The 26367-nt window shown below is 34.0% G+C and overlaps 1 protein-coding gene across 1 annotated transcript in view; it reads left to right on the top strand.

Moving 5' to 3' along the window:
• Nucleotides 1-26367, top strand: part of LOC107039463 (nuclear receptor subfamily 4 group A member 2) — a 58145-nt gene that overhangs the window by 17539 nt on the left and 14239 nt on the right. The window lies entirely within an intron of this gene.

Raw genomic sequence — 26367 nt, 5'->3', positions numbered from 1 at the left:
TATAGACTGCGAAAAATGAGTGGGGAAGGTGAAGAAACGATCGATGAACGGAACTGCGGCACAACCATGACGTCACTGCTGAGGGCACGACGTCATAGCGCACCAGCCAGGTGACTGCGGAATGAGGTGGGGAGAGGGTGGGGGGTGGGTGGAATAACTCGGAGCTGGGTCAACCCGGTAGGACGTTTACGTCCACGACGCGACGACAAGGCCGAATTTCTCTCTTTCTCTCTCGTTCGCCTCTCTTCGTTGATTCACCATTTCTCTCTATTGCTCGGTTATCTCTCTCAGCGCTTTTGCTTAAAGGTGATCGCTCGATAGAGACTACGGAAACAGGGCTGCATACTGGGGGAACCAAGCCCATCGCACTGTATTTATTAGCGAGCGATATCTCACCTTCGTGCCTGACCTACAACACTCGTTGTTTTTTCTTTTTTTTTCTCACTATTTTGTCGCTGGTGTTGGCTCTTCTTCGGGATTTACACGGACAATTTCAAGGGTAGAGGGGAAGGGCACCTTTAGCTCAGTGGCATTTCCCGTAAGGTTTGTAGGCATGGGAAAAGGCGGTGGGTAATTATTTTTAGGAAATTGTTTTCTTTTCAGAGGGATTTATGCTGGGGTCAGAGCAGGATTATCAAGTGGATGGCTAGTTGATGGTATTGTTTAGTTCTATGGTGGGATGGACGATGTTTTTAAAAATATCGATGTTGTGATCGATTTTTCTGAAACAGACATCGATTATTTTAAAAATCTATGTTTTTCTCATTGCACAGAAAAAAAATTATTTTTAAATATAATTTTGTTGTAATCTCGATTTTATTGAAAAAATAATTTACCGGGAACTTACATTTCAATGATAAGTACTGCTGGAGAGTCAAATCTTGAATCTCGAAACAGGGTTGTTGATTAAGGATATCCAAGTAGTTTTTTCGGACAATTTTTTTTGGGGGAAATCCGCTTCAGAGTTTATAGAATAGACCAAGAATATTTTTTGGGTGCAATGTCAACTTTAGTTTCCGAACATTTTTGCGAGAAAACGATTTTTGAAAAAATGTAATTTAACACATTGCAGCTATAAGAACTGTATATCCCCGCCTTCAATCCAATAGTTCATAGTTTTAAAGTGTTTTCTCGGACACATAACCGTATATGACTTTGTTCGTTACACTCTATAGTTTTTTTGCAATATGAAAAAGCCTAAGTTTCCGGGCAGATAATTGCAAACAATGAAATTAAATGTTTTTTGATTGGTACGACGGCCATATTGAGTATTGATAAAATTATCGGTTCATGGTTGCAAAGAACATTGCTCGAACTATCGCACATAATGGTATGCTTCAACTATCGTGCATAATGTCCCTAAAACCATTTGTCGTATTTCGATGAAATAACGATTTAATAATAAGGAGAGCCGGAGAAGCGAGATAATTCTGTTCACGATTTATTAAAGTAAGACTCCTAAGTTAGGAGGTGTTGTAAGTTCGGAGGGTGATTTGCAACTGAATTGAGGGAGAGTTGTTTTGTAGGACATGAGTCTTGGAAAAAGGGCGGATCTGAGGAAAATTGAGGAGTGGGGGTTTTTGGAGGCGCCAAATATCTGGGACAAATATTAGGGTCCGTCTGGGGCATTGGCGACAGTCGGAGCCTAATTGCTTCATTTGCGTTATGAGGGAAGTGTGGACTTATTTGGTTAGGATGAGGACTGGATTTGAGGCTGTAGAGGATTTTGAGGATATTTAGGAAATTGGGGATATTTCGTAAGTGGGAAATCAGGAAATAATGTGGGTATACAACACATCGAAGTAAATATCATCATAATTGTCGTACCACCACCATTTTCAATCATGGCGGCATGGCGGGAGACTACTATGATGTTATTCGGTAAATAATTGAAAAATTCTAACGCTCATTATTCAAAAATTTATTATCGTAATTTCATAATTCTTATGTCATTGAATTACTGATTTTCCATTGTATATTTCCTCACAATTTTTAAACAACATGCTGACGTCACCCTGTATATATTATTATTCATAACGGTTCTCGATTGGTACTGCTAATTGCGGGTAAATTATTTTATTTATTCTGAATCAGTCAACATTATTGCAACATTATTATTCGATAAAAAAATTAAAATTTTGTTAACTTGGTCAAAAACATCGATGTTTGGAAAAAGAATCGAAAATCGATTAAGGAATTTATGGCGTTGTCTTGAGAGAAAAAAAGTCAAGATATTGATAATTTTTTGTAAATACGTTCTTTTAGGTATTAAGAAATCAGGTGCAAAAGCTCAGATAGCCTAGGAGAAAGACAACAACGGAAATAATTTATAAAGTTGCAATTTATGCATGAGGTTAAATGGGGCATCGATAATTTCAGCGTTTTCCCTACATTATCGACCGGTCGGCAACATGGAAACACTGCTGAAATTATCGATGTCCCATTCAACTGCATGCATAAATAGCAACTTCAGAAATTATTTCCATTGTTGTCTTTCTCCTAGGCTATCTGATATTTTGTACGTAATTTCTTAATACACTCTAAAAAAAGATTACTTCTGATAAGCAGGAAAACTACTTGTATTCAGTACCGAGGAGTTTCTGGAGAAAAGCTAATTTTTTTACTTGGTCCAAGTCGAAAATCGACTGAATACAAGTTTTATGCTCCAAGTACAATTAGCACTGGTGACAAGTACCAACTGTACTCATCATCAGTACTGAAAGTACTTGTACTGAGTACCGAGCTGTACTTCTCAAAAGTAGAAAAAATACTTGAGACAAGTAGTAATAGTACTCAAATCCAGTACCAATGGATTTTCGCGGAATATTACAGTAAGATTCATCATACAATGGAGATCGTTGAAAAACGAAGAATTAATGCAAATAAAATTATTGTTTATTGTTCGTTTGCCCCTCAAATGCTTGAAAATTGAAATGTNGGTCATTGTCATCTGAGAATGATAATGATAATGATAATGAGAACGATAATGAGAATGATAATTAATGATATGAAATTCCCCAACAAAATAACCAACCAAAAGTACTGGAATCAAGTCATAAAAGTACTCGCGAGAAGTAGAAAAATTACTTGCTCCAAGCATTAAAAGTACTTGTGAGAAGTAAGAAAAATGCTGACAGGAAGTAATAAAAGTACTTCCTCCTAGTACTTTTCCTACTTGCTTAGCAAATATTGTACTTCACCCAAGGACATGAAAAGTACTTGGGACAAGTAGTTTCCCAACTTTTCACAAGAAAACTTCTCCCAAGTAGAATTCAGTACTGGTGAGTAGTAACTTTTTTTTAGAGTGTACATAAAAGAACGTATTTACAAAAAATTATCAATATCTTGACTTTTTTTTCTTTGGAGACGACGCCATAAATTCCTTAATTGACGGTTGAAAACATCGAATGAAAAACATCGATCTTTGGGCACGAAAAATCGAGATTTTCGATTAATCGACAAACATCGCCCATCTCTAGTTCTATGTTGTTGAATTCGGTTCCGGGAATATTGGAGAAATGATGATGTAGTGTTGATTGAATTGTCAGTGATGCTACGTTTCACTGATTAGTTTAGCTTCTTCAGGCTCTCGACGGAATCAATCCTCAGACTCACTATTAGATCTCCTGAAATTTCCGTAGCGGAAACTGATACTCGTACGAGGAAAAAATTTACTTTACAAAGTAGTGGGACGTGTCAATGGGAATCACGAACTCCTGTCAATGGGGAAAGTAATTTCTACGCACGTAAACTGTCGGCGGAATAACTGAAGAAATTAATAAGCATGCACGAAAAAGTGTTGCGTATGGGGGTTGAAAATTGGTGTGCCACATATAAAAATTTTTTGGAGCGGAACAGAATTCTTTTAGTTTTTCCTGAAGTATTTATGGAAATTTCACATTATTTTTTAATGGAAATTCGTTTTCTAAGCATCTTCTTTGACAAAAATAAATAGCGGATGGGAACAAATATGAATGGGCGTCTCATGCTTCATCTGCACGGAGAAAAAAAATCATTAAAAATTACCAGAAAAAAAAACGTAAAAATTACGTTTCGAAACGTAATATGCGAGCAAAGTAAAATTTAATAAAAAGTGTGAGTCGGAACTGAAATTGCACGAATCCCCACGTAAATTCTACGATTTGTTCCGTAAAATTAACCATCCGTCTGATGACTCACCGCTATGGGGACACAAGTAGTTCCGTAATTTTTCCCCAACGATTGAGAAATTTTACGGAACGGGACGTAGAAATAATTCACCAGCTTTATAAAAATTGTTGAATGTTCAAGAATTTTTGATTTTGGAGGCATAATAAGTCGGCAAGCTTCTGTAAGATTTTACTTCTTTGGGAGAACTTATGTGACAATTTTGTACTTTGTTCTGCGATGAACCTGAAAATTCACTGAACGTTTCAGATTTCTTCTCTTCTAATTCCTATACAAGATCTATGCGCGCGCTCTCGCACGCGCTGATCTATTCATTTGTTGAAATGAAGAAATGGAATTCATTGAATTTCATTTTCTCATGAATACCTTATAAATATTGATAATGAATCAAAGAGAATTCGACTAATGATTGAAGTGAATAGCGAAGTAGAGTAAAACAATCTATAAAAAATTTTTCATTCTCAATTAATTATCTTCAATTTTTAAAAATAATCGGTCTCCATAAAAGGACAGAATTTATTAATTTCACCAATGATATATATACATGTGATATATATGACGTGAAAAAAAAATTTACCACTGAAGAATTTGAGAATGCCGCGTGTTTTTTTTTGTGAATAACTTCGTGTCACATATTGACCAATCAGAATTTAGGATTAGCGGTCAGGCAATTTCGAGATATTTCGATATAAAACAACTTCACGTTTCTTTCATCTTTAGTAAATAGGAAAAATTTCCGGAAAACGATTCCCCATTACGGATTACATAAATTGCCCCGCAATTTTTACTAAATATTTCTCTTCGTGTGTAGAAATTATTGGAGGGGGAGAAGAAAAAGCTGGCTGAAAGTGAAGTGTGCTGAATGAGGCATTTATATTTGTGGAAATTGATTATTATAGTGAAATCATTTCGGGGAGAACTTAATCAATCCGTGTGATATAATCGTGGATTTAAATCGCTGCATGGTTCAGATATTCAACCACGGAGTGGGTGAATTTCTCAATGAAAATTCCAAGGGACATTAGTTGATTTTTATTGTTGGTAGTTAGTTGCACGGAGTAGATAGTCACTCGATGTAATTTCGCGATTATGAGATTCAATTGCCATATTAAAGCCGTTAAGATCGAGAGTGTTTATTGGGTGTAACTATATTTTATTAAGTTTTAATTGACAGTTGATTTAGATCTAAGTTACATAAAGTGATCGGGTGATCGATAAATTTCTCTAGATCAATACAACTTGGGAGATATAAAACTAAGAATATCTTGATAAAGAATTTGTTAGCAAATCAAATTAGGAACATCGAATATTTATTTTTGGCACAACAGCAATTGCATTCATCATACGGCGCACAAAGTATTTTCGGAAATACTTTGTAGACAATTTATTTTGCTTCAGATTTTTTTTCGAGTTTTTACGTAACAATTCCCGAACGAGCATTCCGCATCACTTTTACGTTTTGTCACGTAATTTTTCGTGAAGTTTTTTCTTCGTGTTTGAACACATCAACAGTAACTAACAAACAGTAATCAAAATTATTATTGTAGAAAATTTAGATGGAAACTTTAGATGAAGTGAACAACTACAAAGAATCATTTTAGAAAATAATCAATTGACTATTCTCGCAGTAAATTTCTAACACTTTCCACTAATTTTTTTTTAAATCTCACACATTCTCCGCACGAGACAAATAATTCCCTTCATTATCTTATCAACAATTTTCAGTCAAATTAGACAATTAAATTACATGAGAAACCTTTGAAAAAAATCATGAATTGCATTCAAGTTGCTTTTTTCACAGAATTATTATTATTTTAAACATTCGTTGTTTATAAACAAATAATTAAAATCATTTAAACTTGTGAAAATCTTATTGTTTTAGGCATTAAATCGATTTCTGGTAAAATACTGAATATGAATAAATTTCTTACGATTTCGAACACATGATTTTTATGATAAAAAATTGATTGCTTATAAATTATTTATAGAAAATGGTCATAATTATTCAAAATTGCAATTTTTTCCTTATTTCATCAGTCTTCCTCCAAAAGTAAACTTTCCAATTTTTTTTCATATTTTTAAAATGTATTCTAACAGTTCAATATCGAGATTCAAACTGAGAGCTACAAAATTTAAATAATAAAATCATTGTAAAATGTTCGGAAACTTGGGGTTATCAAAGAGGACTCAAATGAAAGCTCTGATGTTCGACTGCAAAAGTAAAAAAGCATTTTCCTGGAGAAAAAAGCCAAAGTCCGTGGATATCCTTAAAAAACAGTTTTGTTTGAGAAAATGCAATTGTCTGAATTAAATGTCCTTTCGTACTTTCCTCAAAGCTCCCTAACTTCCCAAACATTATGAAAATTCTCGTCCAAAATTTCACGCCTATTTCATTCTTCTTATCTAGCCGCCGATTTCAATTATGAAAGTGCCAAATCTCCGGAAAAAATTCCCCATTGCAACAAGGAAATGAGATGAAGCCCGATTAGAACCCGTTAATGCTTTGAAAATCCCCGGATCATGAATTATGACTTCACTGAAATTCTCGTTATTGCCTTGGTGACAGGGGTAGATAAATAGTGGTAGTGGGGGTAATCTGAATTGGTAAGACACAGTACGAAAAACCAGTTTTCACAATTTAAAATGAATAAGTAGCCAATATTTAAAGTCAGGTTGCACAGATATCCTTTCGGTTAATTTTCATAAAGTATAATTGTACACAGTTTGTTACCCCACGCCTCTAAAACTGATAGAAGAACAGGTTGGCGTTACGGTAAACCGGTATGCGGTATATGCATATACCTATTTCTCCTCTCATTTTGTATTATATGTACTGTAAAGCATGGAGCGGGTGGCACTGGTTGATACCACGTGATCACCATCTCACTGGAGTCTTTATTCAACCTCTATATAAAGTACACCTCCGCAACTGGACTCCGCTAATAGCCCAGGTCAGATGCCTTCGTTATATCGACCTGTACACCTTGCCACATACTCAATTTTATTGACGGTATATAGGACAAATCCTTTGTTCCAATGCTTTTTTTCTGATTTATCTTTGTCAGGGTTTAGGGATTTAAATAGATTGGGGTTAATGCATGCTGGGGAAATGGGAGGAAAAATTTGTTTGAGGATTATTTTTTAATTTAGTGCAAGTGTTTTTGCATTAAATTTCTGCATTTCTATATTTATACTGTCAGAAAAAAAATGGAATGTTAGGGACAGTTTAGTAGTGATTTTCGGGAGTGAGATTGTATTGAGTTTAAGGATATCCGACTATTTTGACTATTTTTTTCTGCAGTGAAACGCTTTTCTACTTTTGTAGTCGAACATCAGAGCTTAGATTTGAGCCCCACTTGACCCTAAGTTTTCGAACATTTTACAATGATTTTATATTTTATTGAAAAAATTAAAAAGATTAGAAAAAATTCGAAAGGTTACTTTTGGGGTAATATTAATGAAATAATAAATAATTGCAATTTTACAAAATTACGAGCATTCATTTTTTTTTAATAAATAATCTATGAACAATCATTTTTCCATCATAAAAATCATTTGCTTGGATACGTAACAAATTTATTCATATTTAGAATTTTACCAGAAATCAATTTCATATCTAGAAAAATAAGGTTTCCGAAAGTTTAAACAATTTAAATTATTTATTTATAAACAGCGAATGTTTAAAAAACGGATAATTCTGTGTAAAAGGTAATTTGAATGACACTGAATATTCACGATTTTTAAAAAAATTTCTCACGCAATTTAATTGACAAATTTAATGATTGAAAACAGTAAAAGATACTTGGATATCATTAAGGGAGAAAAATCAGGATACTTCAAATTTTAAAACTATTTTCGAAACTATTGAGTTTTTGAAAAAATAGTTAAGAGATATTTTTTCTACAAAATGAAATTTCTTGCAACAGAAATCCTCTAAAATCATAAAAATCCTCCAAAAATCTCTCTAAATCCTTTCCTTTCCAAGTTATTCGTAATAATATTCATAATCCCAAAAAATTGTGATTAAGTATTCACATCTCGTTAGATATATTCGGCAAATATATCTAATATTCTAGGTAGAAGTCGAAGAGATTTTCACTGTCAGTTGAAAAAATCTCAACTCTGAGGGTAAAATCCCCCAATTCCCATCTTTGGAAATGGAAAATTCCGTCGATAAATGGAAACATTTTCACCCCATTGAATTTCCTCATTAAACGAAGAAACCCTTCAGACACAGCCCTCGGCCCTACGCATTGTCATCCTCCCCAACAGAACACAACTGAACCGTTAATTGAACCCCAGATTTCTACATAACGGTCCACCTGATCCCGCGTCACAACAAAGTAATCGATCATCGTCCCGAGGTTTCGTATCACCCGAGGGAATAAAACATGTCTCATTAAAACGTGACACTATATAACCCTGAGTGCCGAATCTAAAAACATCTGAAGGACAATGAATCAACTGCAAGAAGACTCAACCTGAATAAAAAAATACATCCTTCCTAAAATAATTTATATATTCGGCAACTTACAAGTTCGACGTCTCGACTATTACCCGAAAAAAAATGAATTCAACCAGAGACAAAATTCTATCTATAAACGACCCAGGAATGCCCTCGAATTAAATCGAGACTGTCGACTCGTTCGGCGTCATAATACAATTCATAATTGATAATCAATTCAGTAGCGAAATGGTAAAACGATTCAAGTCAATTTTGACTATTGGCCAGTTTTCAATGACTGTCTGAATATCAAAAATTTTGTTATAACCTTTTTTGTAGAGCCGATTGAGAGCTACAACAAATGTGATCACGAAAATTTCGCTATCCCCCTTAGATTCCGAAATATTCCTCAAAAACTCAACTGGGAGATAAATTGACTTCAACCGTTTTACCACTTCGCTACTGAATTTGTTTGACGACACATTGGCACATTTTCTAATTTAAACATACAATTCAGTAGCGAAGCGGTAAACCGGGTGAAGTCGATTTTCACTATTGGCCAGTTTTTTACGAATATCTCGGAATCTAAAAGAGATAGAAAAATTTTTGTCACGACCTTTTTATAGCCCTTAATTGATTCTACAAAAAAGGTCATCAGAAAAATTTTGCTATCTCTCTTAGATTCTGAGATATTCATCAAAAACGGATCAAAATTCAAAATCGACTTAACCCGGTTTACCGCTTCACTACTGAATTAACTGTATACTTTTAGGCATTATTGTACTTCACGAAAAATTTCTCTGCGATGTTCGGAAAAATTACTTTAATTTGGAGGAAAAATCCTGAGAGGGTAATTCATGATCTTCACGATAAATTGAGACCAGCAGAGCCATCTCACCCCAGTTTAGGGAGCGAGCACTGCATTACTTTTCCGTTTTTTTCTACGTGCACAAAATTAGTTTAACCAAGGGCCAGTTTTTGGTTCAAGTTAACCAAAGTTGATCCGTGGTTGGCGGTTAAAGATAAGTTAATATCCGCCACTACTAAACTCGACCAATCGGGAATGTTAACCCGCAGTTGACTTTAGGTACTTCCGCAGTAAGTATACTTGGTGAAAATTTCGAAATGGTATACAGACGCAATATTTGGATCATATGTTGTTGACCACATTAAAAAGATTTTCCCAAAATTTCAAGTCCCTGGTCCACCCCATTTTTGAGATATGCATCGCCAAACATTCAATTTTTGTGTTTTTTCCATTTTTGACGATGTATATCTCGAAAATGGGGTGGACAAGGTATTTGAAATTTCGGGAATAGTTTTTGAATGTACTCAACAACATATGATCCAAATATTGTGTCTTCATACCATTTCGAAATTTTCACCAAGTATACTTACTGCGGAAGTTCCTTAAGGATGTTCTACACCCTTTCTGCCAAAATTCACGTTTTTTTAATTTTTCTGGCAAACTTATGATGGAATTGACGTGAAAAAATATAACGTTTTTGCGTTTTGTCATTATTTAATGACTGACGAAATTTTAAGGTGGTGCGAACATTTTCCTGCGTTTTCTCTAAACTTTTAAAAAGAATCACAAAACTGTAGAAAAAACGCATGAAAATTATCGCACCACTACGCAACTTCGTGAGCCATTAAAGAATGACAAACCACAAAATCGTTATATTTTTTCACGTCACTCCCATCGATAATTTGCCAGAAAAATGAAAACAACGTCAATTTTGGCTAAAAGGGTGTCGAACATCCTTAACTTTAATCGAGGTCTAACCGTGGTTAGCTATACCAAAAACTGGCACTAAAATGAAAACCACATCTTCAAGAAAACTTGTACATATGTACGAGACGCTCTCATACAGCAGTTAGACATTTTTCGAAATTTCTTAGCAAATATGATAGTAATTCTCATAAAAGTGACGTTGAATCGGATTTAGGGCAAAAACGGTCATGAAATTTTTAGTTTTAGGTACAATTCAAGGAAATTCATGAGTTCTCGAAAACACCCGTAGTTCCCGAATTACGATGAGTTAAGTGAGCGTGAGATGAAAATTTGACAACTTGATTGCATTTTCAGTGAAACATGAATATTCAGAAACAAAATGACATTTTCAATTTTTCCCTGAATTTTCCTGATTTTTTTTAATTTTCATAGAATAATAGAACTTATGAATCAAATATGTTATTAATTTTTAGATTATTTGAACAGAAAATCAATGGAATGTTTAATTTTTCAATGGCCAGATTTTTGAAATTTCAGTAGAACACGATAAAAATTCATGGAATTCGGTTCGGAAAATTCAGACGAAAATTTTTAACAGTGTCAGACATAACAATTAGATTGATTTTATACTACTGTGTAAAATGGTCTTATTTCATGTGTAGGTTTTCACCCATGTAATCTTTTTAAAGTGACATCTGCAAAGATATTATGCCTGAAAAAGCGCAATTCGATGAAAAATTAGTGGATGAATTTCAATGGAATTATTCAGTGAAAATTAATTAAGATATAAAAAATTCTGGTAAATATGTATTCTCCAAAGTTCAATCAATTTCAATTTAGGTCAATTTGATAATGAATATTAATTTCCAGTTGAAAACTCAAGCCATCAATTTTCTGTGGTATTTCTACTTAAACCATTTTAAATTCACGCGAACTTTCAGCTCAACTTGATATTTTTGGAGCCTTTTTTCTTTAAGGATATTCGAGTATCTTACAGTTTGGTACAGACCACACTATATGCATTCAACCATTTTTGTCAATTAAATTGGGTAACAAAAATTGGAAAAAAATTATGGATATGCTTAATTATGAATATGCTTTTTCAGAATTTAACTTGATTCAGCTTAACTTAGATTTTGATTTCGCATATGTTACCCTAATTATTTAATTAATCTTTTCTGGCTTGACACAAACACTGTTACATGTACGCTTTTTGTTTATTTTATTCTTAAATCGCTACAGAAGTTATTCCATGCAATGTTTTGTAAAACCCCCCCTGTAAAATGGTACCATGTACTAAAGACAGTAATAAATATATAAATAAATATGCTTTTTAAATTATTTCATTAATTTTCACCCAAAAGTAAACTTTCAAATTTTTTTCCGATTTTAAAGAGATTTTCTAACGATTCAATATCGAGATTCAAATTCAGACCAGCAAAGTTTAAATAATAAAATCATTATAAAATGTCCGGAAACTTAGGGTCAAATAGGGCTCTAATGAAAGCTCTGATATTCGACTACAAAAGTAGATTTCACTGGAGAAAAACAGCCAAGTACTTGGATATTCTTAAATTCATTCTTGACGAATGTGACGTCTCTCGTCAAAATAATCAATTTACTGTCCATGAAACGCCATTTTTTTCCAACATTGTGATTTTGCTAACATTTACAAGCGTCTAGTCAACAAATGTTCATAAATGCATCAATCGAAATGTATCGATAAATAGTGAGCCAGTATCAGTAATTAAAAAATGTGCAGAATTGATAAATTTTTGTATAAAAATAACCATTTTTACAACAAAAAAACAGCAGGATGAAATCTCAATGATCTAGAATCTTTTCATTCCTTCGATTTTTCCATGAATTGGAAAGCACCACAGAGAAAACTTCTTTTCTCAAATCAATTCCACTTTTATAATAAGGGAATCATAAAAATAATTCCCGTATGATAAAAATCATAAAATCATTCAATTCCCTTATTATAATTTGTTTGGAAGAAGTGAATTGTCCTGTCAATGCTGTCAAAAATTGTTAATTAAATGAAAGAGACCGAAAAGAAATCTGTGGCGATTTCTAATTAATCATTTGAATATCTCTCGACCCCAGGAATTAATTTACACGCGGAAAAAACAAAGAGAGAAATAGGCAACTGCGGTATTGAGCATAGACAGAAGTTGTTCGGATACACCAGGTGTAATCTACAGAGTTGTGGAGGCTGTTGGGCCTGTGAGAGAGAAGGGGACAGTAGAGGCGAAACGGCGTAACCTATAGCAGGCAGAGAGAAGTGAAGTGTACGCGCTAGTCACAGAGCTGTAAGGCGAGTAAGAGACTCTCACGGTAGTACAATATCGTAACTAACCTACGCTGGGGTCAGGGGGCACGGGCCTACATATCCGCGTCGCCCCGAGAGAGCCGAGTCTCTTCCCTCTGAGGTTTATCTACTTTTTTTTCGGAGTGAGATTTTCTATGGAGATTTTAAATCGATTTTTGAATGGAGCATTATTCCTTTGTTCCCGTGTTTTGGAATGTCAGAGGTACCATTATAAATTGACAAGGATAATTGGCCGATGACATTAATAATTGTCAAATCATCGTCACTGCAGGATAACGCGATAGAAGAGAAATGGAATTATTGTTAATGTTTGTTTAGAAGAATATTTTTGTTGGAATGACGGGAGGAAATTGTTTGCATTTGAAAAATTGGAACGGGAATTAACGTATGACACAATTGTGATCGAAATTTAGTGAATTATAATTATAAAATTTAGACCAATTACTGGGGAAATAGTCCTGAAAGTTAGACGGAGAAAAAAAGGAAAAACAGTTTTTTTCATTAGTGTGGAAATTTTTTTACAGAAAAGGAGTTATGATACATTTCTGTGGTTTTCTTGATTTGCCTCTTCAGAATGATACTTTTGCCTTTTTACTACTGACCTTCAGCAAGAATGTAATAATCCAGCAGTCGAGACGCATAGTTAAAAGAAAACAATAGGATTCTGAGGGATTTTTCATCACCAATAAGTATTATTTTTTTCTGGAGACAAATGGAAAAATCTTTTCGGGAAAACTCTGAAGAACATGAAATATCTCTGGAAATGAAAAATTATTTTTTCAAAATAAAGGACTAAAAACAAGAATTTCTGTAAGACTTACCGTATCAAAGAACCTAAAAAGAACTTGGCGGAAAAAATTCTGAAAAAGAAGTTCAAACTCTTTGCGATAAATTTTAAGAAAAAAATATAAAAACCGTTTTTCTTCAGTTCGAAAATGGTTTTACAGAAAATATGTCATGATAAATTTCTGTGATTTTCTTGATTTGTTTCTACAAAATAATACTTTTGCCTTTTTACTATTGAACTTCATGAATAATATAACAATCTAACAGCCGAGAGAAATAATTAATTCAATGATTCAAATAATCTTCGTAATATTAATCAATGACTTGAAGATTCTGAGTCAATTTTTAAAGATTTTGCGAAATTTTTCGTCACCAATAAATACCCTTTTTTCTAGAGACAGAGGGAAAAATCTTTTCGGGAAAACTGTGGAATATATAAAAATGTCTTTAGAAATAAAAGATTGTTCTTACAAAATAAAAAAATATAAAGAATAATTCCAGTGAAGTTTGTAGCATTAAAGAATCTAAAAAGAAATCGTTCGAATCGATCGTATTGGGGTTAGCGTACTGTCACGGCAGGAAGTCTGAGCTATGGAAAGTGAAGCGCTGAGCTCGATCACTAACTGGATGGATGACCGTGGGAATACCGGAATGAAAAAGGTGTCATACGCAATAAGTACAGCATAACAAAAAGTAAAAAAAAACCGTCGATTCCGTTACTTCTCGTCTGCAGTACGCAGTGCACCAAATTTTTTGCAACTGCAAAAAATCAACATATTCAATCAAATTGTGTAACAAAAACACCCCTCGAAACTGATAGAAGCTAGATGAAAAAAATCATCACACAAGTTCTCCCTGAAATGAAGTTCTACATCCAAAACAATAACTTGACTAACCGAGAAAAACGAATATATATCATTAATTTTTCATGAATAATATTGAACCTTAAGTTGCAGACAAATGTTTAGTCTCAAAAAAATAATAACTTATTTTAAAATTTTAAAGGTCGTAAAATAAAATTTTCAAAAGTCTTAATTTCAAGCCTGAAATTTTCAAGTTGAGTTTTGAAGGTTTCAATTGAAACTTTCAAACTCTTGAATTGAGACTTTCATGGACTGAAGTTGATACTTTTGAATGCCTCACGCTAAGACTTTCGGAATTCCACTGGAAGTTTTTGTTGAAAGATATCCAAGTATTTTTTACTGTTTGGTAAGGTGAACAAGCGAATTGCTGGATGATTAAGGGAAATTCGAGTTTCGTGGTTGGATCTAAAAAAAATGATCACCTAAATGGGGATATGATGGCTTCCATACCTTCAAGAATGTTTTAATTAGCAGAAAAAAATTATTTGAAGTGAAAATAACAAAACAAAGAATAATTAAATTAAGAAATAGTTGAATGCAGTCGAAACCCCTAATTTCTGGACGACTGGGCCATATTTTTTTCATTTGTTAGATGTCGATCAATAGAAAGAAATAATTGATCACATGATTATACACGATTAATATTATTGAAAGGTGAAATAATGAGTATAATTTTAATTTTATTTATTTAATATTCAATGCAACTTGAAATCGTCCAGAAATACATCTGTTTAACTACACAGATTTAACCATTTTTAATCATTAAATTTGTCAATTAAATTGCGCGAGAAAAATTTGAAAAAAATTATGAATATTCCGCAACATTCAAATTCCATTTTTCCCAAAATTATTAATGTTTTTAAAATTCGTTGTTTATAAATAAATAATTGAAATTGTTTAAATTTTAGGAAACCTTATTTTTTAGGCGAGAATTGATTTTGTTTTGATTCAAATTCAGACCTGAAAAGTTTGAGTAATAAAATCACTGTAAAACGTCCAGAAACTTAGGGTCAAATGGAACTCAATTGAAAATTCTGCTGTTCCACTACAAAAGTACAAAAGCATTTGACTGAAGAAAAAATAACCAAAGTACTTGCACTGAGAAAAAAAATTACTTTTGCCAATTACATTTACTAACTACAAGAAAATTTACACATGTCTTATGCAGATATTTATATACATTTGCCTGTGGCAAGTAAATATACTTAGCAAAAGCAATTTTTTTTCTCGGTGTGGATATCCTTAAGTTGAGAGTTTCGACGGTTTGAATTTAAGACTTTCAAAATCTCAATTAGAGATCACAAGTCTCAAAATAAAGCTTGTTTGTGCTTCCGAATTGCAGCCTAGTATTCGACCGATTTTTAGATTTTCTAATTTCGATTGCAAATGGTCCGAAATGTTAAGAAACATGAAGAAATAATGTCTTAAGGGTCCTGTCTGTGTATGTACGTGCCAACTTGTTTACGGTTGTAACAATCGACAACAGCTCTGAAATTTATTTTTAATTTTAAACTCACCATAAAAATAATCTCCTCACCTCAAAATCACACCCACCAAATAAAAAAAAGCCTCAATCCACCAGCTCCCCGGCACATCAGAAACAATGCCTAAAAAAGAAAAAAAACCTCGACCAACCACGGTCGGAAGGAGCGGCTACACGTGCGCAGGCCACGTGTATGGGCGTGGCTATGCTCTCGGAATGTCGCAGTGGAGGTGGCAAAGTGATGTTGGCTGGTGGTTTTATTTCGCCTCTAATGGGCCAAACATAGCTCCCCTCTCCGGAGCTCAGCCAACCCTAGCATCGTCGAGCATCTTGGAACCCCCGTGGCCATTTAATTCCGTGTAAATTCGTCACACAATAGACTGAGAAAAAAATTTCGCTGATCCCCTCCGCCGAATTGATATGGCTCGTGGGATCATCAGACCGTGACCATCTGATTAGATGTCTGATGATGATGAAGGACGATAAAAGGGGGTAAACATACTTCCTCCTGAGTTCCAACTGCTTGATACTTTGGTCCTTTCAACTCATTATAATTCTTTTCTCTTTCTCTCTCGCTTCCTCTTGTGTATAATTTATGAATTAAAATATTTACGATGTAATGTGATACGATATAATAAGTTAAGTGCACCCCAGCGCAGCTGAAGAGAAGAAACTACTTCTCCCTCTCTATCTGTCTTTCTGATTATCACTTTTATCTACGTGTTGTGGCAAAAATGAAATCCATCAAAGTAGAATCGACGAGCGGGCGTTAATTGTTTTACAGATTTTCATCGTCAACCCCTGGGGGAGCAGACACGTTGAGCGGTTGTGGGGATTTAAAAATACTGGATGGAATTAAGTGCCCGTGGAAGAGGATGTTATGCCCAGTGACTGCTTGAATTCACTACCATCGGGAATTGCTGGGATTTTTCTAAATGCCAGTGATTTCATGTCTCCCGAGGGACAATCCGTCCGTATTTGCTGGGTGATGAGGGGGTGGGAGCGACGTATATAGAGGATCTTATGCTGACGAGGTATCAGTGGTGTTTGGATTGCCATGTTGATGCAGTTAAAAACGACAACTGCGAAATATCAGATTTAGAAAAAATTGAAAACGGAGAGAAATCGTGGAAAACTCTTCCTAAGGAATTTGGATGAGTTTTGAGTGATAGTGTATGAGGGAGAGGCATCTCGCAAGGTTCGATTAATCACGAAAAAGTGAAAAGACTCCGGAACGCAGCAGTCATCATTCAAAACGAAGTGCTTTTCGATTGAGAAAATTTTCAGTGAGATTTTTGAGAAATTTATAGTCATTCAGAATGATATCGGCTAATCCTTTGGGAAACCGCATCGATCATTATAAAATATGTCCACAAGTTCCATGATATCAAAATAGTAATTAAAAAGGTAATCAAGAGCTGTCCCACTGATAAAGCGCAAAGTTGTCGAGATTTGCCGATTGTTGCAGTCGAGATTATCTAATATTTTCAATATTAAAAACTGAGAATTCTTTGGAATTGAAAATATTTGGACTGTGGGATGATCAAGCTTACTCTATTGATTGTGGATGATTAAAGTTAATCCAGTCGTATTCAATTAATTATTAAAAAATGAAGGGTTTTCACAACTTCCAGAATTATTATCAAGTAAATGTAAATTATTATCATTTTGTATCCTCGCATTACAACGAGTGTTTGTAAATTTGCGAGGTCTTCAGTGCACTCCAGTAGCGTGAAGATTAATTCCATTACATCCGAAGAATCATAAAATTTGAGAAAGCAACGATAAAAAAGTAATAATTGTAAACTTCTAATTGCAAATTTGAAAGCGTTCATAAATTCCCGAGGTAAAGCTGAAGGGAATCAAGAGTTATCTTGCTGATAAAGAGTCAAAACTGGAAACACGCCAACTGCTGCAATTGAGAGTTTTTAACATTCTCAATATTGAAAAGGATTAAATTTTGGAATTGGACATTTTCAGAATGGCCTCTTCACGACATTTTTATTGATTGAGGATGAGGAAAGTTGGTGCTATCGTATTGAACCCATCATTAGAAAAACAGGAGTTTCATAACTTCGAAAGTTACCATCGATATCAATCAAATTTAGAGGAAAAATCGATCTTCAACGTGAAGTTGAAGAAAATCATCTTCCTGATGCAGTGTCACCATTGATGTTCTCACATTGCTGGAATCAAAACTTAATTCATGACGTAGTCATTGGTATGCTCCGGTAATTTTTATTGGCTGCGGATGGAGAAGGTTAATGAAGACATAACGAAGACATCCGAGTGATCATAAAAGTTTCAAGTCTTCACAACTGCGAAGGTTACAACGAAATCCGTCATCTTCAGAAGAAGAAGAAATAGATTCTCAAGTTAAGCTGAATGGAGTACCATCGGAGTACGGAAAACCATCGAAATCTCCAGATGTAAATAACAGGAAAGTGTTTCCGAATTAGCAAGATTTTCCGTGCCGGCAATTTTTATTGATTGTGGATGAAGGAAATTAACCCTATGTCATCTGAATGGTCGTAAAAGACCCTGATGTTTCATAACTCCGAAGTTTACGATTTGAGAGCAATAAAATTTGAAAGAGAAGAGTAAACCTCAAAGTGAATTTGAAGGAAAGTCATAACTTACCAAATTGATGTATTGGAGCTTGACTGTAAAATAAATCTTGAGAAAAGAGAAGTTCCATAAATCTAGAATCACAATTGGCGGCGCAAGAAATGGAAAAAGTAGACTAAAACCCGTAGAAATGGGAAGGGAACTCTTCGAATTGATTTAGTAGAAAATATTGAATTACGAAGGGACCTATCATGAAAAAACTCTTGAGGATTTCGAAAACGCTGGCATCATTACTCAATGGAGAAGATGAATTTTATAACATGCAATCAATCTTAGAAAATTCCAAGAGTTTTCTAATTTCCAAGAGTGCTATTTAAAAGAATGAAAGTGAAGGGAAAAGATATGATCTCAGACTGAAGTTGAAATCGAGAACTTCTTCGCCAAACTTCATCAAAAATCAATGTCGAAATATTTTTGGAACCGAAAAGCGAAAACATGTTCGAGAACAGAAAGGCAAAAAAAAACTCGTATATAATTATTTACCAAAATTTTAGACATATTTATGGTCTTCGGATGAAGTCAGTTGAATCCGTACACTCAATTGATAAATAGAAACTTCAAAAAGTTTCACAACACGCGAGATTACCATAAAAGATAAATTAAATTTGGAAGTTTTAAAGAATGAAGTAGTAAATCTTGAAAAAAAGTTGGAGCGAATAAAAAAGCTTTATTGCCTTCCTAGAAAGGCAGTTTGAAAAATCCAAAAAATCGTTGGAGGCTGCGCCTGATGAGGGACGATTCAACAGTGAAAGTGTGTGACTCTATACGAAATTCGTGTTTGAGAACCTCGCGCATAACCGATCAGACAAGTAGGCGAGACCCATAAAAGTGAAGGTTGCCTAGATTTTTTTTTCCATTTTGGTTGTTCAGTCGAAAAAATTCACAACCTAATGGAAAAAAAAAATTACGTGAAATAAAAACATAACGGAAAATTCTTGAGACGTCTTTATCTATTTCTGGCTGATGCGCTTCGACGCCCACAGGCCCACTTCTTAGACTCGCCGGGAAGAGAAGAAGAAGAGAAAAAGGAGGACACGAATAGAAGCTCATCTTCTGATTATAGAACATTGAACCGGGATTAGGAACGGGACAGATATGATAGACATGGATCGGACAAATTATGATAAATATTGTACGTATTTTTTTCGGGAAATGGGGCGATCATTTGTGTGGGAGGTTTTTATTAGTTCCCATGAGTATGGTTTCATCCTTTCCCGTCCAACCTCAATATGATTTTTGGTGTGATTTCACTGCTGAAGGTACACTGATAGAAGAGGTGGAACGATTCAGTTGCACCAAATGAGGCTTCTTAACTGTTACCGCGATTCGTTAATAGTTAACGAATCGTGGTAATAGTTAAAAAGTCTCGTTTGGTTCGACTAAACCGTTCTATCAGTGTATTCTATCAATGGTTGTCGCAACGTGATAACTTCTGTATTCAAGTGGCATTAAGGATATTCAACTACCTTTTACAGTTTGGTACAGATCACAGTATAGATTCAGCTATTTTTAATCGTCAAATTTATTAATTATATTGCATGAGAAAAATTTGAAGAAAAACATGAATATTCAGCCTCATTCAAATTATATTTTACGCAGAATTATTATTTGTTTATAATTCAATTGAATTAAAACAAATAATAATTTAATTAATTTTCATTGAATTTGTTTTGTTTAAAAAAATTATTTTCGAAAGTTTAAATAATTTCAATTAAAATTATTTAAACTTTCGGAAACCTGATATTTTTCGGCATGACATCAATTTCTGATGAAATTGTGAATATGAATAAATTTGTTACGATTCCGAACAAATGATTTTTGTAGTGGAAAATTGATTGTTTATAAATTATTTGTAGAAAATGCTCGTAATTTTCAAAAAATTGCAGTTTTTCAATTATTTCATTAATCTTTCTCCAAAAGTTAACTTTCTCATTTTTTTCAGATTTCAAAAATGTTTTCTAACGGTTCAATATTGAGATTCAAATACAGGCCGCAAAGTTTAAATAACAAAAACATTGTCAAATGTCCGGAAACTTAAAGTCACATGGGGCTCAAACGAAAGCTCTGATGTTCGACTGCAAAAGTAAAAAAGCGTTTTACTGGAGAAAAAATAGTCAAAGTACTTGGATATTCTTAATTGTACGAAAAGTCGATTATTACGTGCTTGCAGGGAGAGAAGGATCGGTTACAAATTACCTCGAAATTTGAGTAATCATAATTCCAATATTTCTAAGAAGAATTTCATAAAGATGTTACAATTCTCACCCAAAATTTGCAATTCTATTTGAATTATCCGCTGTTGAATTTTTTCGATTGAAATTTCATGGAATTTTATGGTTCAAATTTGATAATTTGATGGAAAAACCAACGGAAACTGTAAATTTCAATTTAGTCAGTCCATTGAAATTAATCAAAATCAAGAAAATTCAGGTCAATCTATTCTTGAATTTTCAACTTTTGGTACTCAATATCCATGTATTGACTATTGGAATTTCAAGTTATTTAGGGAATTATTCTTTCAGCTGCTCAAAAATTTCCAAATCTATAGATTTTATTGTGAAAATTGGAATTCAATTATTCGCCATCTATTTGATTTGTTGTGAAAATGCGAAAAATTGCGAAAATGCCAATATGTCACACGATTACATGAATTCCGAGGTAATTCCCAAAAGAAAAAGGTAGTTATGCAATAATCTCAGGAATTAATCCTCATCTTTAGCAATCATGTGTCATTTGTCTGAGAAAATTTTCTATTATAAAATTTTTATTATATTTAGATTCAATAAGTACTTCATGAAGGAAATGTCAAAAGCCTTTATTTGTAGCTGGGGAAATCTTCTATAAAAAATGTCACACGATATTTTGTCCCAGAATCATTCATCCTTCGCATAATTACATAATCAATTATGCGGGATAGGTCAACTTATCCAATATGGAATTGAGGAGATGCAAGAGATAAAAATAAATTCGGACTCTTCGTGAAGTAACAAGTGATTAATAATCACTCGCGCGAGGTCAGCTGAATAGGATCATACTAAGAGTACGCCCTTCAATAAGTATTCATTGTTTTTTTTGGGATTGCAAATCGTTGCTAATTTTATCACTTTGGATCTTGTTTCACACTGAGAGAAAAATATAATTCTTCTGACTATATTCCATCACCATCGAATTATAGTCAAAAAGTCCTCAACAATTTTTCATGGGTTACGGTAACTATGGCCGGAGAAGTAATCACTACAATGAAATGTAGTCATTGCAACTATTTTATAGTTCTCCTCACGATAGATTTGTTGTGGTTACTTTTACACTTTGGTTAGTTTAACTGCATTTTGATTTGCAAAAATTACGCTTGTGAAGTTACTATAATGCTATGTACCGCATACAAAAAAAATCGTATCGTTCACGAAAATGTCTCAACTATTTTCTTATTGTAAATCGAACTTCAGATTTTTCCCTCAGTGCAAGACCTGAATCATTTACATGAGAATATTCAGGCTGTTGGGACCCATTTTTGTTGTTGTGAAGCAGTTAAATGACTTTCACACGAACGTATTCAGCCAAACATGAATAAATAACTGATGGAAATAGTAGCTATCCTTTCCGTCAACAATTTAAAATTGCAACTGATGAAAATGAATGTTCATTGAATGACAGATCTTTGGAAAATCATGTGCCACTAAGCTCATTGCATTTTGTGCAAGTTATCCCCAACTGATTTTCACAATACCGTCAATAACGCGGTAATGGAACCCTTAACCCCTCAAGATCGGGATTCATATACGTATATGGACCCAAGCAAAAACGCATGATTCTGTTCAAAACGGGATAATTCCAAAACTGTGATAAATAATCCAATTCCGCCAACGTCATTCGAAAGCTGGATAGTGTAGTTTAAATTTCGAATGCGTTTTACAATTTTTCATGCATCAGAATTTATCGAATCTCAGTGATATTAAGCGCACGTCAAGTTTCGTAACAGGAAGGCCCCGTACGCGAGGGTTAAGACGCGAGGCCCTGTTATGGAACCGTACTGTTTTCAATAACTTAGAAGTATTGTTGAGTGGATTTCTTGGGTTCAAAGAAAGTATACAGCCCACAGTTTCCATTTAACTTTGTTTATCGCAGTAAATATATGATCACTTGTAATACCACTAGAGCTTCAAAATTATCGGGTATTTTCCTATAGGTTCGTTTGTATGCAGGGAACCTTGAGGAAAATGCCCGATTAATTTTGAAGCTCGTGTGGTATTCGGGGGATTATTTTTCCAATCCAAATGTCGGGCAATATAATTGGACCATGAGACGAAACTCACAATTGAGAAACGAAAATTGTATAATTAACACTCATTTCGAATAAAAATCCTCGGATTACCACAATTGAATTCAATCTGTCAGTTTGACGAGGGGTTAATTCGACTGCATGATGTTTTGTTTTTTATATAGCAACTACCAGAGAAAATTATCAAAAAATTATCAGTTGAAAACCCTGTAGCTTGTACCACGTGATGTCGAATGGGCCAATTATATTTGATTACTGGTGCCGATTCCATAAACGGGTCACTGACGGTAATGCGCGTTCACATGGTAAGTCCCCACACTACTCAGAAAATTTAAGTGACGGTATCGTAATTTTTCACAGGAGATTCAGGTAAAAATTACGTGACAGTTCCGTAAAATTTCCTACAACCACATTTCACTCCGGAATTAAGGATAACATACGTCATTTTTATTGAATATTTCTCTCCGTGCACTCTATCGTTTCCAGTTTCCAGAATAATGAGTTCTTTTCATTGACAATGATCTAAAATCAGTGCTGCATTACTTTTTCAATCTTCAATTTGACAGTACCATATTTTTTCACACTATTGAAATTTTCCTTGACTCTAAATGTGCAGAACCTCAATTTCGAGTACAATATTGCTAAAAAATAAACATCTGACTAAAAATCTCAATTTCGCTTCCAAATGGAAGTTTGTAATCGTTGATTTCGAGGATCTTCTAATTTTGCCTGGAAATGACGTAGAGTGGCATGAAACGTGAAGATAAGCTGAAAAATGTTAAATTTTCGAAAATGTGTGTATATATGTCCGGATGTGTGTGAAAATTTTTCGGAAATGAATCTTCACAGAAAAATGACTAAAGTTCCGACGTACAGCGATTTCTCAAAAATCTTTTTTTCCTCAATAGCTCGAAAACTACGGGACTGAATGAAGAAATTCTTTTGACGTCTCAATACTCCTTTTGATAATATCCATTAAATCAAATCACAATATTGCTATGTAACTAGGAACGGTTTGGTAATAATCGGCATTTTTCGTTTTTATGAGAAACTCATTCTGCGCACGATAGGATGTTGAAATTTGGTGAGATTGTAGCTCTTATGATATTACAGAAGGGAATTGTGAGTATACGAAATCGGACAAGTGGTTTAGATGATATTCAACTTTTTGTGAAAAACTGTTTTGTTCAACATCTCTCAAACTACTGATCTCATTGATTATATTTTTTTCAAAATACTCGTCTTGTTATTGTTTATGGATTCAATATTCAATTTGGAATTGTGAACATATGGAATGCAACGAATGGATCATTCACATCTTCTCAGTTAACAATTTTGGGGGAAAATATAAGTTGAAATGTACATCAAGGTAGTAGTTGGGAAATGGCACTGTTGACAAATGTGAGATTTTCGTTACTGACTTAGAAAGTTATGCTGCGGTGTGGTAGTTAATTTTAAAGGATCGTAATTTTCCATTTAAATAGCTTTTGAATAGAAAAGGAAATTGAGTAGTAAATGGCAACAGATGAATTGCACGGTGAAAAAATTGACTATGCTCCGAAGTAATCCAATTTAGAAACTCTTCAAAATTAACTATACCACACATTATGTCCGACTTCCTACACGCAGTGACGCAATAGACATTTTTTAATGGAAATTCCTCCAGCCACGAAATACACTGTTGGAGAAAAATCAAACTTCATGGACAGTAGTGATACGTAACACATAGTAGTATTTTTCAGTAGAACAACATTGAATTTGGTTTAAGGGGGAAAAACTAAGATTCAACCATGCATCGACCCTGTACGTGAGGGGTTAATTTTGAATATTTTTCCCAATCGGATTTTGACCAATTAGAGCGCAGTATTTGAGGCTACCCGACAGTTTTATTTTGGATATTTCCTCCTAGCTTTTGAATATTTCGCAGTAGCTCTTCTTTTTTTTTACCTGAATATTTCGCAGCAGCTCTAAATTTTTTTAGCTCATTTCAGATAGAATCTTATATTTGACAGTCTATTGAAATCGGGTTATTCTATTAACATAATTTGTTCAAATCTTTCCTAATTCACCTCCTGATGTTGTCCACTGCACTCCGCTTGGCCAAAATCCGATTGGGAAAAATAATCCGACAAATACCCCTCGAGATTCAAAATTAATCGGGTATTTCCCTCAAGCTCCCCTGCAAACAAACCATCGTGCCAAGTTTTGCATAAAAATCCCTCGTGCAAGCGCTCGGGATTTTTTAACCTGCAAAACTTGACATCCTCATTTGTTTGCAATGAAGCTATTGGGAAATACCCGATAATTTTGAAGCTCTTGGGGTATTACTAAGGTAAATGTACCTATGCCCGTCTTTGTCCCTACGCTCGTTCAGATCCTGTCAGCTATGACATTTCAATCCTTTTGATAGTCCCAAGAGTCTATTAAGAGTGAAGTACGATTGGAGTTATTATTTTAGTCAATAAGAAAAGTTATAGACACCAATGCAGAGTGATTGATTGAATAATAAGAGAGAAAAATCACATTCACATCAACTCGTGCTACGACAAAGTTAATTCTTAAGCCACAAGTTAAGAAACTCACAATTTTAAAACTTTGATATCTCCGTTACACTAGTAAAATGGAATTAAAAATTCCTTGGCGAAGGTTTTGAATAGTTGAAAGTTTAATAAAAATGCATAAATTATAGTAATATCCGGATATTTCACTGAAATATTGCCAATTAAAAGAATAGGTACAATGAAAATGGCATTGATCCTACGCTCGTTTTGCACCCAACTGTCAACTGGTAACGGACTAAACGGATGAAAAAATCATTAAAAGGTTGGACTGTCCAATGGAAATATAATTTTGTGCATCGAGATATTTTTTAATGTTGTTTTATCACAAAATAGGATACTCACGATGTACTTAGTTCGGATATAACCTTTGCATATCACTCAAATCACGAGACGAGGATAGGGACATGTGTCAAACGAGCATGGGGACAAATAAACGAGCGTAGGGACATGGGACTGTTCATATTCATGGACGATTATTTATTAAAAAAATAGTAATTATCATAATTAATATAAATAAATTCCAATTCTGAAGGTTTTACCCTCTGATATGTAATTGAAATCATCGCAACTTCACCCTCATTTCGATAGAAATATTGGACTAATGATGTGTTCACCTTAGCTAGACGAGCGTAGGGTCATTTACCTTACTGAGAATTTTTCCATCCAAATGTTGGCCAAGAGAATTGCACTATGAGACAAAATCCATCTGTCAGTTCCAACGAGGGTCTCACTCAATCAGGAAATCTTTTGTTTTTCAAATATATATGAATATGAAAAATTACAGGTGGAATTGTCAGAAATTATCAGTTGAATACCATGTTCACTAAGAGAAAAATCGACATATCACTAAAATAATTTCTTGAGCAAGAATAGTTTGACAGAAGAAAAAGAAGATATTGCTTTTCTTCGAACTCAAAGCGATTGAGCGTAAGCGACGGTTATATTTTTTTAATATCTGTAAGTTTTCCTCTGCATAAACTCTCTATTCATTCAATATGAAAGTCTTTGATCCATGATTCACTAAATCGAAGCTTTTAATATTTTTAGTCATTTTCTCATCTTCTGACAAAAAAAACCTATTTCTTG

Source organism: Diachasma alloeum, unplaced genomic scaffold (assembly GCF_001412515.2).
Source record: "Diachasma alloeum isolate Michigan unplaced genomic scaffold, Dall2.0 Dall_scaffold_00300, whole genome shotgun sequence".
Taxonomy (NCBI): Eukaryota; Metazoa; Arthropoda; class Insecta; order Hymenoptera; family Braconidae; genus Diachasma; species Diachasma alloeum.
The sequence above is the reverse complement of the archived record's forward strand: the minus strand, read 5'-3'. Positions and strand labels throughout refer to the sequence as shown.